Source organism: Amphibalanus amphitrite, unplaced genomic scaffold (assembly GCF_019059575.1).
Source record: "Amphibalanus amphitrite isolate SeventyFive unplaced genomic scaffold, NRLGWU_Aamphi_draft 000033F_arrow, whole genome shotgun sequence".
Lineage (NCBI taxonomy): Eukaryota > Metazoa > Arthropoda > Thecostraca > Balanomorpha > Balanidae > Amphibalanus > Amphibalanus amphitrite.
The window spans coordinates 678046-691647 of record NW_024881529.1 but is presented as its reverse complement, the minus strand read 5'-3'; positions in this window follow the sequence as shown (position 1 = coordinate 691647).

The window sequence follows — 13602 nt, the reverse complement described above, 5'->3', positions numbered from 1 at the left end:
AATGGCCTCAGGAGGAGACCCATGCTATGGCTGACCTCATAGGCCCCCCTGGCTCTAGGAAGTCTTTGAGTCGGTCTTACAACCCTATGCCGCTCTCGAACCCACGCCGGTCTCTAGAAGCCCATGATGCTCCCTGAGGGTCCCACGCCGGCCTTTAAGGGTCACTCCTACCTCAGGGGGCTCAAACATGCATATATAAGATCTGAAAAGTGGCTGCCGATGCCCTCGAGGTGGCCTCTAATGGCCCGACGCCAGCCTATGAAGGCCCGCGCTGGTTCCCGAGGGCCCGGCACCAGCCTCTGAAGTCTGAAGTCAGATGACAGATGGTCCCACGCTGGCCTCAGAGGGTTCACGCTGGTCACAGAGTGCCCCACACTGGCCTAAAAGGGCTCCACATTATCTTCAGAGGGCCCCAAGCTAGTTTCGGTGGCCAATGGGCCTCCATCTGACCTAAGAAGGCCCCATGTCGCTGGGCTTAAAAGACCCCACGCTGGACAAAGACGGCCCCATGCTGGACATAGAGGGTCCCACACTGGCCTTACAAGGCCCCACACTGACCTTACAAGGCCCCACACTGGCCATACAAGGCCCCACACTGGCCTTACAAGGCCCCACACTGGCCTTAGAAGACCCCACAATGGTCTTAGAGGGCCCCACGCTGGCCTTAGTGGGCTTAGCGCTGGCTCCTTACTGGCCCAAAGGAGTCCTTAGGGCTCTACACCAGCGTCAAAGGATCCCACGCTCGAGTCTAAGCTTCTTTATGGCCGCCAAAGCGACCTCTAAGGGCCCACGCTAGCCTCTGGGGGCTCGGCCTTGGCCTCTGAGGGCCTATGAGGGCCATCAAATGGTATTTTAACCCGCGCCCTGGTGGGGTCTGTTTATAACGCGACCTGGTGGGGGGGGGGGGGCTATTTTTTGCCCCCCCCCCCTCGTATCTCCGAAACTACTGGACGGATCCGCAAAATTCAAACGGCGTTCGATAGCCCTGTCAAATTTGTCGAAGGAAACCAAATTTTATTGACCTCGGGGTCACCGATGACGTCACAGGTCAGGTCAAAGATAAAATGTTTCACCGTTCACGGGGCTTCTAGGGAAAGCGCTCTAACACCGAGTAAAACGCATTTTGTCGAAAATCAGCGATAAGACGTCAGTTGTCTAGTACATATGTTGCTATTAGAGGTCACTGGTCATACCAGGTCAGGTCACAGGTCAGGTCACCAAAGGTCACCAAGGGTCACCACATGAACCCAACTTTACTAAGGTTGTGCGATGCATGTTTTATGGCCAGTTTTTCATGTCCAACCCAATGGTGTTGGTTATAAGACCATCAGGTACGGTTTAGGTCACTTTCTGGTGGAGATCAGATCAAGGTCAGGTCAAAAAAGGTCAAATTTCAAAGTTGATATTTTTGCATAAAATGGGTATCGATTCGATGCAGCTCGTCACGGGGAGTCTAATGGTGGTCTTTGTTTTGCACTACGAGGTCTCGAATTGCTAAAAATTGAGTTTGAAAATTTGACGTCATCAATTTTGAACAGTTTTTTTCGCTATAACTTCGCCAAAAAAAGAGGTATCAATCTAAAATTTGGTATGTGGATGGAAGGCGGTAAGGACTATCACATATATTCCGGTTTTTGCGAAATTCAAAAAACTTTTTGGATTTTTTGACTATTATATCCCAAAAATCTATTTTTTGATTTTTGGGGGTCAAAATCAAAAAAATTCAAACATCCGAGATAGCAGTTTTGTAGCCCTGTCAATTCTACAGCTTTTATGTCCCAAACATTTTTCTGTATTTGCAAAGCTATAGGCCTGACAGCTCTTCCCGCGAAACCCTTTTTTGGTTCGAAAACGGCAGAACATGACGTCACTCTGACGTCATTTCCGGCCAACCTGTCATAGCTTTTGGAAAAAATTTTGGTCACAATGTGTAAAATTGATGTCCGGGAGGGTACTGAAAGTTTGGTGACGATCGGCGCAGCGGTTCTGGAGATATATCGAGAAGTCTGGAGGGGGGGCAAAAAATAGCCCCCCCCCCCACCAGGTCGCGGGTTAAGATAGTTTGACGCAGTTTGACTTTATTTATGCTTGGGCCAGTACTTTGGATGAGGCCCTGAAGGTCGTTTCTCTTGGGACACTCAAGCAGGCACGTACCCAGGATTTCGCCCAGGAGGGGGCCGCCTGCTCTCAAAGGGGCCCACGGGTCACCCGGAAGCCGCTGTCAACCCAGGCAGGGGCGTATCCAGAACCTTTCGATGAGGGGATTGGGCACGGTGGGTCCGGTCCCCCCTTGCAGACGGGCCCCTCTGTCTGTCTGTCCGTCTGTCTGTCTGTCTGTCTGTCTGTCTGTCTGTCTGTCTGTCTGTCTATGCCCTAAGAAAATGTGCAAAATTGGCAGGTAAAAATATCATTTTTTGCTTGAGAAGTGTGCATAAAATGCACGGTATTTTATGAGGAAGTGAAGCGAGCGAGCGCCTCAGAGTCACATGCATACACAAGTCCCTCAGAGGTGTCGGTGAAAGGCCGTCGGATGCGCTGGTGTGGGGTCCTCACAGGTGCCGTTGTGAGGGCCTTAGGGCTTAGAGACACTGGTGGGGGCTATCACTTAGGCGTGTGTGGGGCCCCCTACTGGTGGTCCTTCATAGGCCGGCAAGGGACCCTCAGAGGTCGGTAAGAGGCCCCCAGAGTCGCTGGTAAGTGACCGTCAGATGCATAGGGCGCTGCATAGGGCCCTCGGAGGCGCCGGTGTGGGGGCTCTTAGAGCCGCCGAAGTAGGCACTGGTGCTAAGAGGCACTGGTGTGGGGCCCTTAGAGGTGGCAGTGGAGGCCCTCGCAGGCGCCGTTGTGAGGGCCTTCAGAAACACCGGTGTGGGCCGTGGGGCCATAGCATAGCAAACGGGTATGGGGCCCTTACAGCTGATCCCTTATTGGCCGGCAAGAGCCCTCAGGGCCGGCAAGGTCCCTCAGAACCTGGCGTGAGGCCCTTCTGGAGATAGGTGTGGCTACACAAGAGCCCATGGGGTGTTCTCACAAGCCCTGTGGTCTCCTTTCCAGTTGAAGCGTTGCCAGCGCGAGCCCTCTGCCGCCAATTGGCACCACAGGGCCTCTCGGGCCCGGGTGGACCCTAAACCCTATAACGGACACGTGCCCCCTCGCCCCTGGCCATACCATTGAATCCGAGTGATCACGGGCCGTTCAGGTAATCAGGGGCCTCTCAGGTGACCAGGGGCCTTACAATTGACCAGGGGTCTTTCAATTGACCAGGGCCCACCAGGTGACCAGGGGACCCTCTGATAACCAGGGGACGGTTATACCAGGGGCTCCACGGGTAACTAAGGGCCTTTATGTGACTGCAAGGGCCCTTCGTATAACCAGGTACCTACTCCCGGGTAAACATGGGCCCTTCAGGTGACCAGGGTTTCTTCAGATCACTGGCCAGGGGATCAGGGGCCCCTCAGGTAGCTAGGGGCCCCTCAGGTAACCAGGGGCCCCTCATATACGAAGAGGCCCCACTGGTAACCAGGAACCTCTCAGATAATCAGGGGCTCTCAGGCAATCACGGGCCCCTTAGGTAAGCAGGGCCCCTCAGGTAAGCAGGGCCCTCAGGAAACCAGGGGCCCCTCAGGTAACCATGGCCTCTCAGATAAGCAGGGCCCCCGTAGCCAGGGGCCCCTCAGGAAACTAGGAGTCCTTCAGATAACCAGGGACCAATCAGGTAACCAGGCCCCCCTCAGATAACCAGGGGCCCCTCAGATAACCATGGGCCCCTCAGTCTGACCTTGACCGCCGCACGGTCCGGGTCGCCTCCCGGCTACCCTCGCTCGGGTTGTTTGTCCGAATGTGCGGCTGAGGGACGGTGTGGCCGGGGCGCATGGCAGTAGTGAACGGTGGGCTCAGGTGAAGTGCGGTGAAAAGTGAGCTCAGTCAGGTCCCCGAGTGAGCCTTGCGATTTCAGCGGCAAGTTCGAAGTTGTCGGACTTGGAAGATGTCGCTCGTTACCGGTGACGAGCTGACGGACTCGATGTTCAGCGATGCGGAGACGGGTTCGGCAGAAGAGAGGACCCGTGCCCAAGGGAAGCGACACAGACAGCAGTCCATTTCGGATATGCTGCCTGCGACCGAGAAAAAGCAAAGGACACGTAAGTCTCCCAAGTCCAAATCCTCCCTGAGCCCTGAGATGATGCAATATATGAGGGAGGTGATTGAAAAGACAATTGAATCAGCTTTGGAAAAGCAGTTTGCGACATTGACAAAGCACCTTGAAAAAAAGATCGAGTCACAAGAGAAAATTATCAACAAAATAGAGAGCGAAATGTTTGAACAGGCCAAAATCATTGAGAAACAAGAAGATGAACTGGCAGCTCTCCGAAGGAAAGTGGAAGGTTTAACGGAACAGGTGGATGACAACGAACGTAACGAGCGGGGAAAGAGTCTGGTCCTGTGGAGCCGCCGGTTCGGACCGAGGCGTGAAGGAGAGGACATCCAGGGTAAGGCTCTCGATATCCTCAGGTCCGGCTTTCCACACATTCCCCTGAAGGCGGAAGATCTGTCTGTCACCCACCGCTTGGCTAAGGATAACTCGGTCATTTGCTCTTTCTACAGCAAGGATTTGCGTAATAAGCTGTACGAAGGAAGGCTTAAACTTAGCTCCTCTTCTACCCCTGCTGAACACCGGTTGTTTATCAACGAGTCGCTCACCCGCGCCAAAAGGGAGCTGTTCAGCGAGCTGTTGGCCATGAAGAAGGAAAAGCGGCTGTGGACTGTCTTCACTAGAAACGGTCTGCCTTTCTACAAGCTGCAGCAGCTGTCCAGTCCTGTTCGGGTCACGTCGCCTGAGCAGATCGCGGAGCTGCGGAGGAAGCTGGACCCGGCGGCGGGTCGGCGTGCTCCTCCTGGCCCGGCGCTGTCCGGCCCGCCTGCCGTGGCCGGCGCTGACCGGCGCGCGGCGGCCGGTGGCGTGCCGGTCGCCGCCGCGGCCGCCGGTTCTGTGGCGGCTGCCGGCGCGGCCGCGGTTGGTGGTTCGTTGACTTCGGCGGGTGTATTGGTGACGGAGGAGCGTCATGATGCGCTGGTGGATCCTGTCGGCGCCGTCGGCTCCGTGGAGACGGCTGCGGTTCGTCGTTCGCCGGCCCGCTGAGCGCGGTGCGCTGATGTCCTCTGGTTCCGAAATCCGAGGCGTCAGGGTGCGCGCCGGCTTCCCGGCGGGCTGCGCGTGTCGCCGCGGCGGAAAGCCTACGGATGGTGAGATTGGCCGTGTCGTGGCAGATCCTTTATTTGATTTTGCTTTACTTGGCGGGAGGGAGGGGGATGTTTTCTTTGTCGGCTCTTGTCGGTGTAGGTATGATTTGCCGATCAGAACTCACGGTGGGTGAGTAAGTGTTTCATTGATTCATTCAAACGGCTGATTCATTGTTTGAGACAAATGTGGTCTTTAACATTATGGTGCCGTGTGCCCATGGCTATGTCTAGGTCATGTGTGTACGTGTTTTCTTGTGTGAATGTGTTGTTTTGTTTGAGTTTCATACAGTGTATGTGTGGTTGTGTTTAGTGTGCCAGTATGACAGGAAGTTCAATATTTGTTTACTTGACGCTCCATCGTTAAATAGCAGTAAACCGTGCTGTATCATTATCATGTTGAGTCGACATCGACGGAAACGTGTTTTCCGTTCTACTCTGCCTCTAGAGTTACCCACACATTTGCTCTAAGTGTCTACATTCGGAATAATATGTTGGAACGTAAGGGGATTACGAGAGAGAAAGAAAAGACGTTCAGTTTTCAGACATATTCATGTTAGGTACCCAGATTATTTTGCTGTGCTTCAGGAAACACATTCTACCCCTGATTGCGAACAAACTTGGAGAAGTGAATGGGGCAGCGAGGTACTATTCTCGCATGGTAGCAACATTTCCAGGGGTGTATGCATTCTCACGCCCCGGCGCTGTACAAATCCTTTAGAAAGGGTAGATTGTGGCACACGCTTCGAGGAGGGGAGGATTCTTTTCGCACAAATCAAGCTCGCCAACACTGTTATTAAATTAGTTGGTCTTTATGCGCCTACCCATTCAACTCCAGCGCAGGTTGAGTTTTTCTCAAATGTAAAGGATGTTTTGGATAACCAAGATGACTTGTCAAACCTTATTATAGCCGGAGATTTAAATGTGCATTTAAGTGAGTTGGATGTTGACAAAAATCAGAGAAGAACACACCGTCCGGTAGAAGTTTTAAAAGAGATTATGGAGGAATTTGATTTGCTTGATATATGGAGGCAACTTAACCCTAAAAATACAGGCTTTACGTGGAGGCGACTAAATCCGCTTCAGCAATCGAGAATTGATTACTTCATAATAAGTGCTGGAATACACCGCTCGCAACAAATTGAAAAATGTTCAATAGATCCAGGGATCATGAGTGACCACAGCGTCGTACTATTACAGATGAAGTTAGCTAATGGTAAACGAGGTCCTGGGTTCTGGAAACTAAATAATAGCTTATTGGAGAGTGACTGCTTAAAGGAGGCAATAAAGGAGGAGATAGGGAAGGCTAAGAATAGAGTAGGGCTATACTCGGATTGCAATATCCCGGGATTGCTATTGGAAGTAATGTTGAGCAATATAAGGGCACTTTGTATTAAACAAGGAAAAGAGCTTGCGAAGGTCAGGCGAGCTAGGGAGAGGGAGTTGGAGGAGACAGTTTCCAATCTGGAACAAAAATTGGGTTCAAGCGGGCAGGATACGTTACAGAGATATCAACAAGTCAAATCTGAATTAGAAACGATAAAAGAGGATGCGGGGAAAAAAGCTATGCTATTCTCAAAGGCAAATTGGATAGAGAAAGGAGAAAAACCATCAAAATATTTTTTGCGTCTGTGCAAAAAGCAAGCGACGGAGAGAGCAATATACGTGTTAGATGATGAACATGGTTCAACTGTGACGGGGGATAGGAGGATCCTGAACGCCTGCAAAACTTACTTTGAAGATTTGCACTCCTCCTGTAAAACAGCAAACAGAAACCTGGAGTTTGCAGACCGCATTCCTCAGCTGTCAGACCTAGAGAGAGAAACATGCGAGGGAATGATGACAAAGGAAGAATGCAAGAATGCATTAAATTTAATGTCAGGAAATAAAGCCCCATCAGTTTCCGGATTTACCAAAGAGTTCTTCCATTGCTTTTGGGATGAGTTAGGAGATCTGGTGACTGATTATATAAATCATTCATTTGAAACGGGATTATTATTTGTCACGCAACGCAGGGGATTAATTACACTGATTCCCAAAAAAGGAGACCAAAAGCAGTTAAAAAATAAAAGGCCAATTTGTCTCCTGGACGTAGTGTATAAAATCATTGCCAAAGTGCTTGCAGTGCGACTAGCAAGGGTTATTCATGTCCTGGTGAATCGTGATCAAAATGGGTTTATTAAAGGCAGGAATATTCGCGACAGTCTGAGAATTATACAAGACGTTATCGACTACACAGCAGTGGATAGACGTTCTGGATTTTTATGTGCCCTTGATTTCAAGGCAGCGTTCAATTCTCTTGAACATGATTTCATGTTCAATACGCTCGAGCGATTCAATTTTGGGCCAAATTTTACGAGATGGGTACGATTACTATATAATCAATCTGAGCTTGCGATTATTAACAATGGATTTACCTCGGACTGGTTTTCGCCTAAGCGGGGCATCATGCAGGGATGTCCCCTCTCTGGAATGCTTTTTGCGCTAGCTGTGGAAATGTTGGCCTTAAAAATAAGAGCTTCAAATAGAATTAGAGGCATTTCCGTATCTGGAGTGGAATTGAAGTTGACCCAGTACGCAGACGATACTACGATTTTCGCAAGGGATGAGGTATCAGTTCACGAGCTGATACGGATCGTGCGAGAGTTCTCGGAAGTTTCTGGGTTAGAATTGAACCTAAACAAGACTAAAATTATGCGTCTTGGACCTTGTCAGGATTTGACGCAGCCAGTGTGTGGTATAGTGCCATCAGAGAGTATTAAGATTTTAGGTGTCTGGTTTTCCGCGAGCCGGCAGTGCTTAGATGACAATCTCGAACCGATATTGAATAGCATAAGGGTAGTGCTAAATATGTGGTCTGAAAGGCATTTGAGCATAAAAGGGAGAATAACCGTTGCCAAGAGCCTTGCGGTATCAAAACTGAACTATGTGTTGGCATCTTTGGTAATTCCGCAACAGACATTGTGCAGGATTCAGAGCCTCATCATGAAATTCATCTGGCGCGGCCGTCCGCCGAAAGTCTCTCGAGATGTGCTCTACCAAACGGTGGAAGAAGGTGGACTGGGTGCAACATCAGTGCATAGTTTACACAACGCGCTTAGATTAAGTTGGGTGGTGCGCTTACTGGGACATGAATCGAGATCTGGTGATATATTCCGATCTCGCATTGGCCCGTTTACGGTCAACACTTTTTTGAGAACTAGATTCAATGAACAGGTCTTGGAAAGATGTAGACTCAGCGACTTTCACAAAGATTTGCTCCGGAAATTCAAGAAGTTGTTCCACAAACCCTGCCCCGGTTCTAACGAAACAGTTCGAGAAGAGATTTTGTGGTATAATGAAAAAATATTGATAGATAACAGTCCTGTGTTCTTCCCTCGAATGTATCAGAAAGGAATAATATTCATTAACGACTTGCTTACAACCCAGGGACAGTTAATGACATACGCGGAATTTTGCGAGAAATACAACTTTAGAGTGAACAGCCTTCTGTATCAAGGATTAATAAGAGCTATCCCTTCTGATTGGAAGTTATATTTACGGCGATCTGGAGACTTTCTTGATGTAGGACAGATGAGAGGGGCTGCTATTTGCTGCCGGATAGGATCAAAAGTAAAGCGGATCGTAAATTTAAGGACAAAAGAGTTATATCTTTTAGGTTTGACAAGTCAAAAACCAAAGTCTCTAATAAAGTGGGAAGCCGAGCATCTAGCCCCAGAAGCTTGGGCCACATACCTTAAGATTCCATACACGTGTTGCGCTTCCACCCAACTTCAGTCCTTTCAGTTTCAGGTGTTGCACAGATATTTGCCAACTAAACGCTTTTTGCACGTCAGACGAGTCATAGACACGCAGAGTTGTGACTATTGTGGAGAATCCGATACTCTCGTACATCAGTTATACAATTGTCCACCTGTGCACGCCCTTTGGATTAGGCTATTTCGTAATATGAACTCGAGAATACGACCTGCACATGTTCCGTGCGATGCTCGTTCCGTGTTGTTCGGTGCAACGCAGGTGCCATGTGTCATTAATGTCATCATTCTGTTAACGAAGCGTTACATACATGTCCAGCGTAGGGATGGTAGGACACTCGTGATGGCGCAGTTGAAATCACAGGTAGAACAGTTTTATGAGGCAGAGAGAATAATCGCTTTGAGAGAAAATCGAATGAAACATTTTGCTGCCAAATGGCGATGTATTTATGTTGAAAATGGTATAGCGATATAACGCTTACGGTCGACTGGTTCGATCAACATATGATTATGGGTTGTGTAATGTGTTGCAGGCAGGCGACACATGTAATATCAAGATATGTTTTAGTGATGTGCTGTGCTTCGCATGTGTAAATAAAGTGAAAAAAACCATGGGCCCCTCAGATAACCAGGGGCCACTCAGGTAACCAGGGCTCCTCAGATAACCAGGGGCCCCTCAGATAACCAGGGACCCTCAGATGACCAGGGGGACCCTCAGGTAAGCAGGGCGCCCCTCAGGGCCCCCATTGCCCCCCTTGGGTACGTCACTGCACTCAAGTGACCCAAAGGGCCCACTTGCATGTTTGATGCGAAAGGGGGAGGCCATGGCCTCTTGGCCTCCCCCCTGGATACGCCACTGACGATCTGTCTCACACACAAGTGTTCCGAAGTGGAGAGCCTGAATCGCTCGCAAATGTCCTCCGTCTGAACGCGGCAGTACGACACCATACTACCAGGCAGGACGGTCTGCTGCACGTGCCGCGCTTCAGAACCGAGAACGGCAGACGACGCTTTTGCACCAGAGCGCCAACACTGTATAACCGGCTGCCACCGGACGTGACTGCTCTCGACGGGCAGCGCTTCCGACGGGCGCTGAAGCGCTTTCTTACCCGTGATTGTACTGACTGACATGTCTGCAAGCATCGACGTACGTTGTGTGAGGACGCGTGGCAGAGTGTGTATATGTGTTCAATTTATATGTTGACCTTAGAATGTACTGCATCGCTCCCCCTGATGACTCGGAGCCATAAAAGCCACTGCTGCTGTGGAGTACTCCTCAACAGAAATACAATACAATACAATACGATGTGCACCTTGGAAGCAGTTCAATTACAACAATTGCTGATTAAAATTAAAGTTTGGTTGGTGAACTTGTCAAGATATATTTCTTCATCAGCTTTATTTCCATATATTTCTTTATCAGCCTTCGGTCTAAGACAGCTTATTTTTTGCTATTGACCCGATCGGAACCATCAGTCGAAGTGTCATAAATTGATGCTATTGTTTATACATAGGTGCCAAGATGAGCTGCTTATCACTCGTCTGGTTACCCATTTAGAACACCATGTGGGACCTTAACCCGCGACCACCTGGGGGGAGAGGGAGGGTCGGATCCGACCCCTTGGTGTTTCTTAAATAGCTCTTTAACCGTTTGAGCTCTCTACGAAGATCGTGGCCGGTGGCATACTTACCTTCTTCCATATCAATTTGACGTGTTTTGTGAATATTGTGTGCAATTTGATCTTTTTTAGGCATACATATTTTACTCACCCAACTACACGATATTTTTCGTCATAAAAGATAAATGTTTGAAAGATCTTCAAATATAGTTTTAACAAGCAAAATGCCAAATACGTCAAAAGACGCCTAAAGAATAGCTCTTCAAAATGGCGATCTCGGATATTCCCAAATTGTCCTGTTGTTTTTTAATAATCTGAAGGGTGTGTAAGGAAAATAGATCGATTTTACATGATTTCGAACTCAGCACATCCCCGTACTGACGATCAGGACATTTCGCGGCCAGGTACTGCCAGACCATGTTCGTGGGCCACTCTGCGCCGTGCAGCTGCGAGGAGCAGGTCCGGCTCCACCACTGCGGGCCGTACAGCATCCACACGGAATCCTGCAACAACTACTACCTACAACCACTGTGGTTGGTGAATAATCCTAAGCTAAAAAATAGCTATACATTCCAAAAATTTTAAAATTTTCAAAAACAGAAATATATGCTAGAGAATCCTATATGTATTTACATCAGGTGTCTTCATTTCAGTCTTCTATCATGTTTTTTTTTTTTTTACTCGGAAATGATGAAAATAGCTCCAACAGGTATTCTAGGGTGTGATGACGTGAAAGGTATTTTCGTACGTTTAGACATCGGACAAGTGAGATACGGAGTAGAGTGATGGAAGCATGACCATCAAATCCGGTGTGAAAATAACCCTAAGTCATGTGCCGCATACTCACGTAGCATGAGGTGACCTTTCGTGACATGACCTGACCTGACCTTGACCTCAAATTAACACGCGCACCGACGAGGGGGGGGGCGGATATCCGCCCCCCCTGAGGTTTTTCGCAAATAACGAGAAAACCGCAGCACGTAGCGCCGCGAAATTTCGTACGACTATTCTCTCATCAATTTTACACATGGTGTGCAAGTTTGAACCTCCTAACTTTTAAGGTCAGGTCACCAGGTCACTTTAAATGACCCAACCTCAAGTCACTTTTTGCAACTTTGTCACCGTGCCAGAGCTACAGTAGATGTCGGAGGCCTTTGAAAGTCGCAGCATGTTATTATAGGTCATTAGTAACTACAATTTGTATGTCTCGGAATTTTGATATCGGTGACCTAAGGTCAGGTCAATTTCTCGACCTCTCCATTATAAGTCAATGGGGGGAAAATCAACTCCCTGTTTTTACCACTAAAACGGGTCAAAATGGCCCCATATACCATACATGACTTCATATACGATCAACCTTCACTACCTTGAGGTCTGTTTTGCTGTTGGGCAGCTGTGAGGTCATGTGACGTCATCAAAGGTCACCAAAGGTTTTTTGCCAATAACTCCGTACAAAAAAAAACAAGATACAGCCGCGCGGATGGTCTCATTGTGTTCAGCTCGTCAAGACGCATCGAATCATCGAATGATATACATAATGACCTCAAGGTCACGTGACCTGAGGTCAACCTTTGACCTTGACCTTTCGAGGTCAACATATATATATATATATATATATATATATATATATATATATATATATATATATATATATATATATATATATATATATATATATATATATATATATATATATATATATATATATCACATTCGATGCGGATTGACAAGAGGATCACGATTATGCCCGTAGTTTGTTCCTATCTTGACTAATTCGAAAGTTATTCGAGAAAAACTCTCTCCATATCTAGCGCCGCCATCTTGACTTTTTTGACCCCTGTGACGTCATCTTTGAACTGACCTGAAAATGACCTTTGTAAAAATTGTAGACCTTGTCCGTGCGTATCCGATGCCGTTTACCGCTTGTCGCTATCTTGCTTCTTTCTCGAGATCTCAGGGGGAGGCGGTCATCCGCCCCCCCCCCCCCGTCGGTACTAAGTTGGCGCAGCCGCAGACCCCCGTCGGTGCGCGTGTTAAGGTTTGTTCGAATAAGATCAGGATGCAGAATAACCTCTACCCAGGCGCGGATCCAGGGGGGGGGGCGACGGGGGCGGCCGCCCCCCCCCCCCCCGCCATCCGAAAAAGGCGCCCATATCCCGCGGCAGAGAGGGCGCCCCGAGCAGCAGAGCGGCGACACAGCAAAGATTCAGCAGAAATAGGGCGCCTCCAGCAGAAGTTGGGCTCACCAAGCAGGAGAGTGACGCCCAATTGCCTATTCCCAGCAGATGATAGTCGCCCCAGCAGCGGATGGGCGCCCCCAGCAGAAGAGGGCGTCTCGTTACAAGAATATAAAATACCTTATGTTCAAGAGGGGCGCCCCTGGCAGCGGAAGGGCACCCTTAGCAGGAGACGTGTCCCCCTGAAGAGGAGCGACGCCCCAGCAAAAGGAGAGAGGCGCCCCCATTCCGAGAAGAGCGGCGCCCTGACAGCAGCTGGGCGCCCCAGCAAAAAAGGAGCCCCATAATAAGAAAATGGGTGCCACTGGCAGAAGAGGGGCGCCCCAGCAGAAGAGAGGGGCCTCCAGTAGGAGACGGGCGCCCCAAGCAGAAGAGGGGCGCCCCAGCAGAAGAGAGGGGTCTCCAGTAGGAGACGGGCGCCCCAAGCAGAAGAGGGGCGCCCCAGCAGAAGAGAGGCGCCACAGCAAAAGTTAATAAGAAATAGGCAGCCTCCAGCAGAGGTTGGGCCCGCCAAACAGGATATGGGCGCCCCATTGACAATATCCGGCAGAAGACAGACGCCCCAGCAGCAGATGGGCGCCCCCGATAGAAGAGGGGCGCCCCATTACAAAAAGAAAAGGAGTATATTCTACCAAGAGGGGCGCCCCTGACGGCAGCGGAAGGGCAACCCCAGCAGAGGGGCGGTGCCCCAGTAAAAGGAGAGGTGTGCCCCGTTCCGAGCAGCAGAGGGTCGCCTCGCCCCAGAAAAGAAAAACA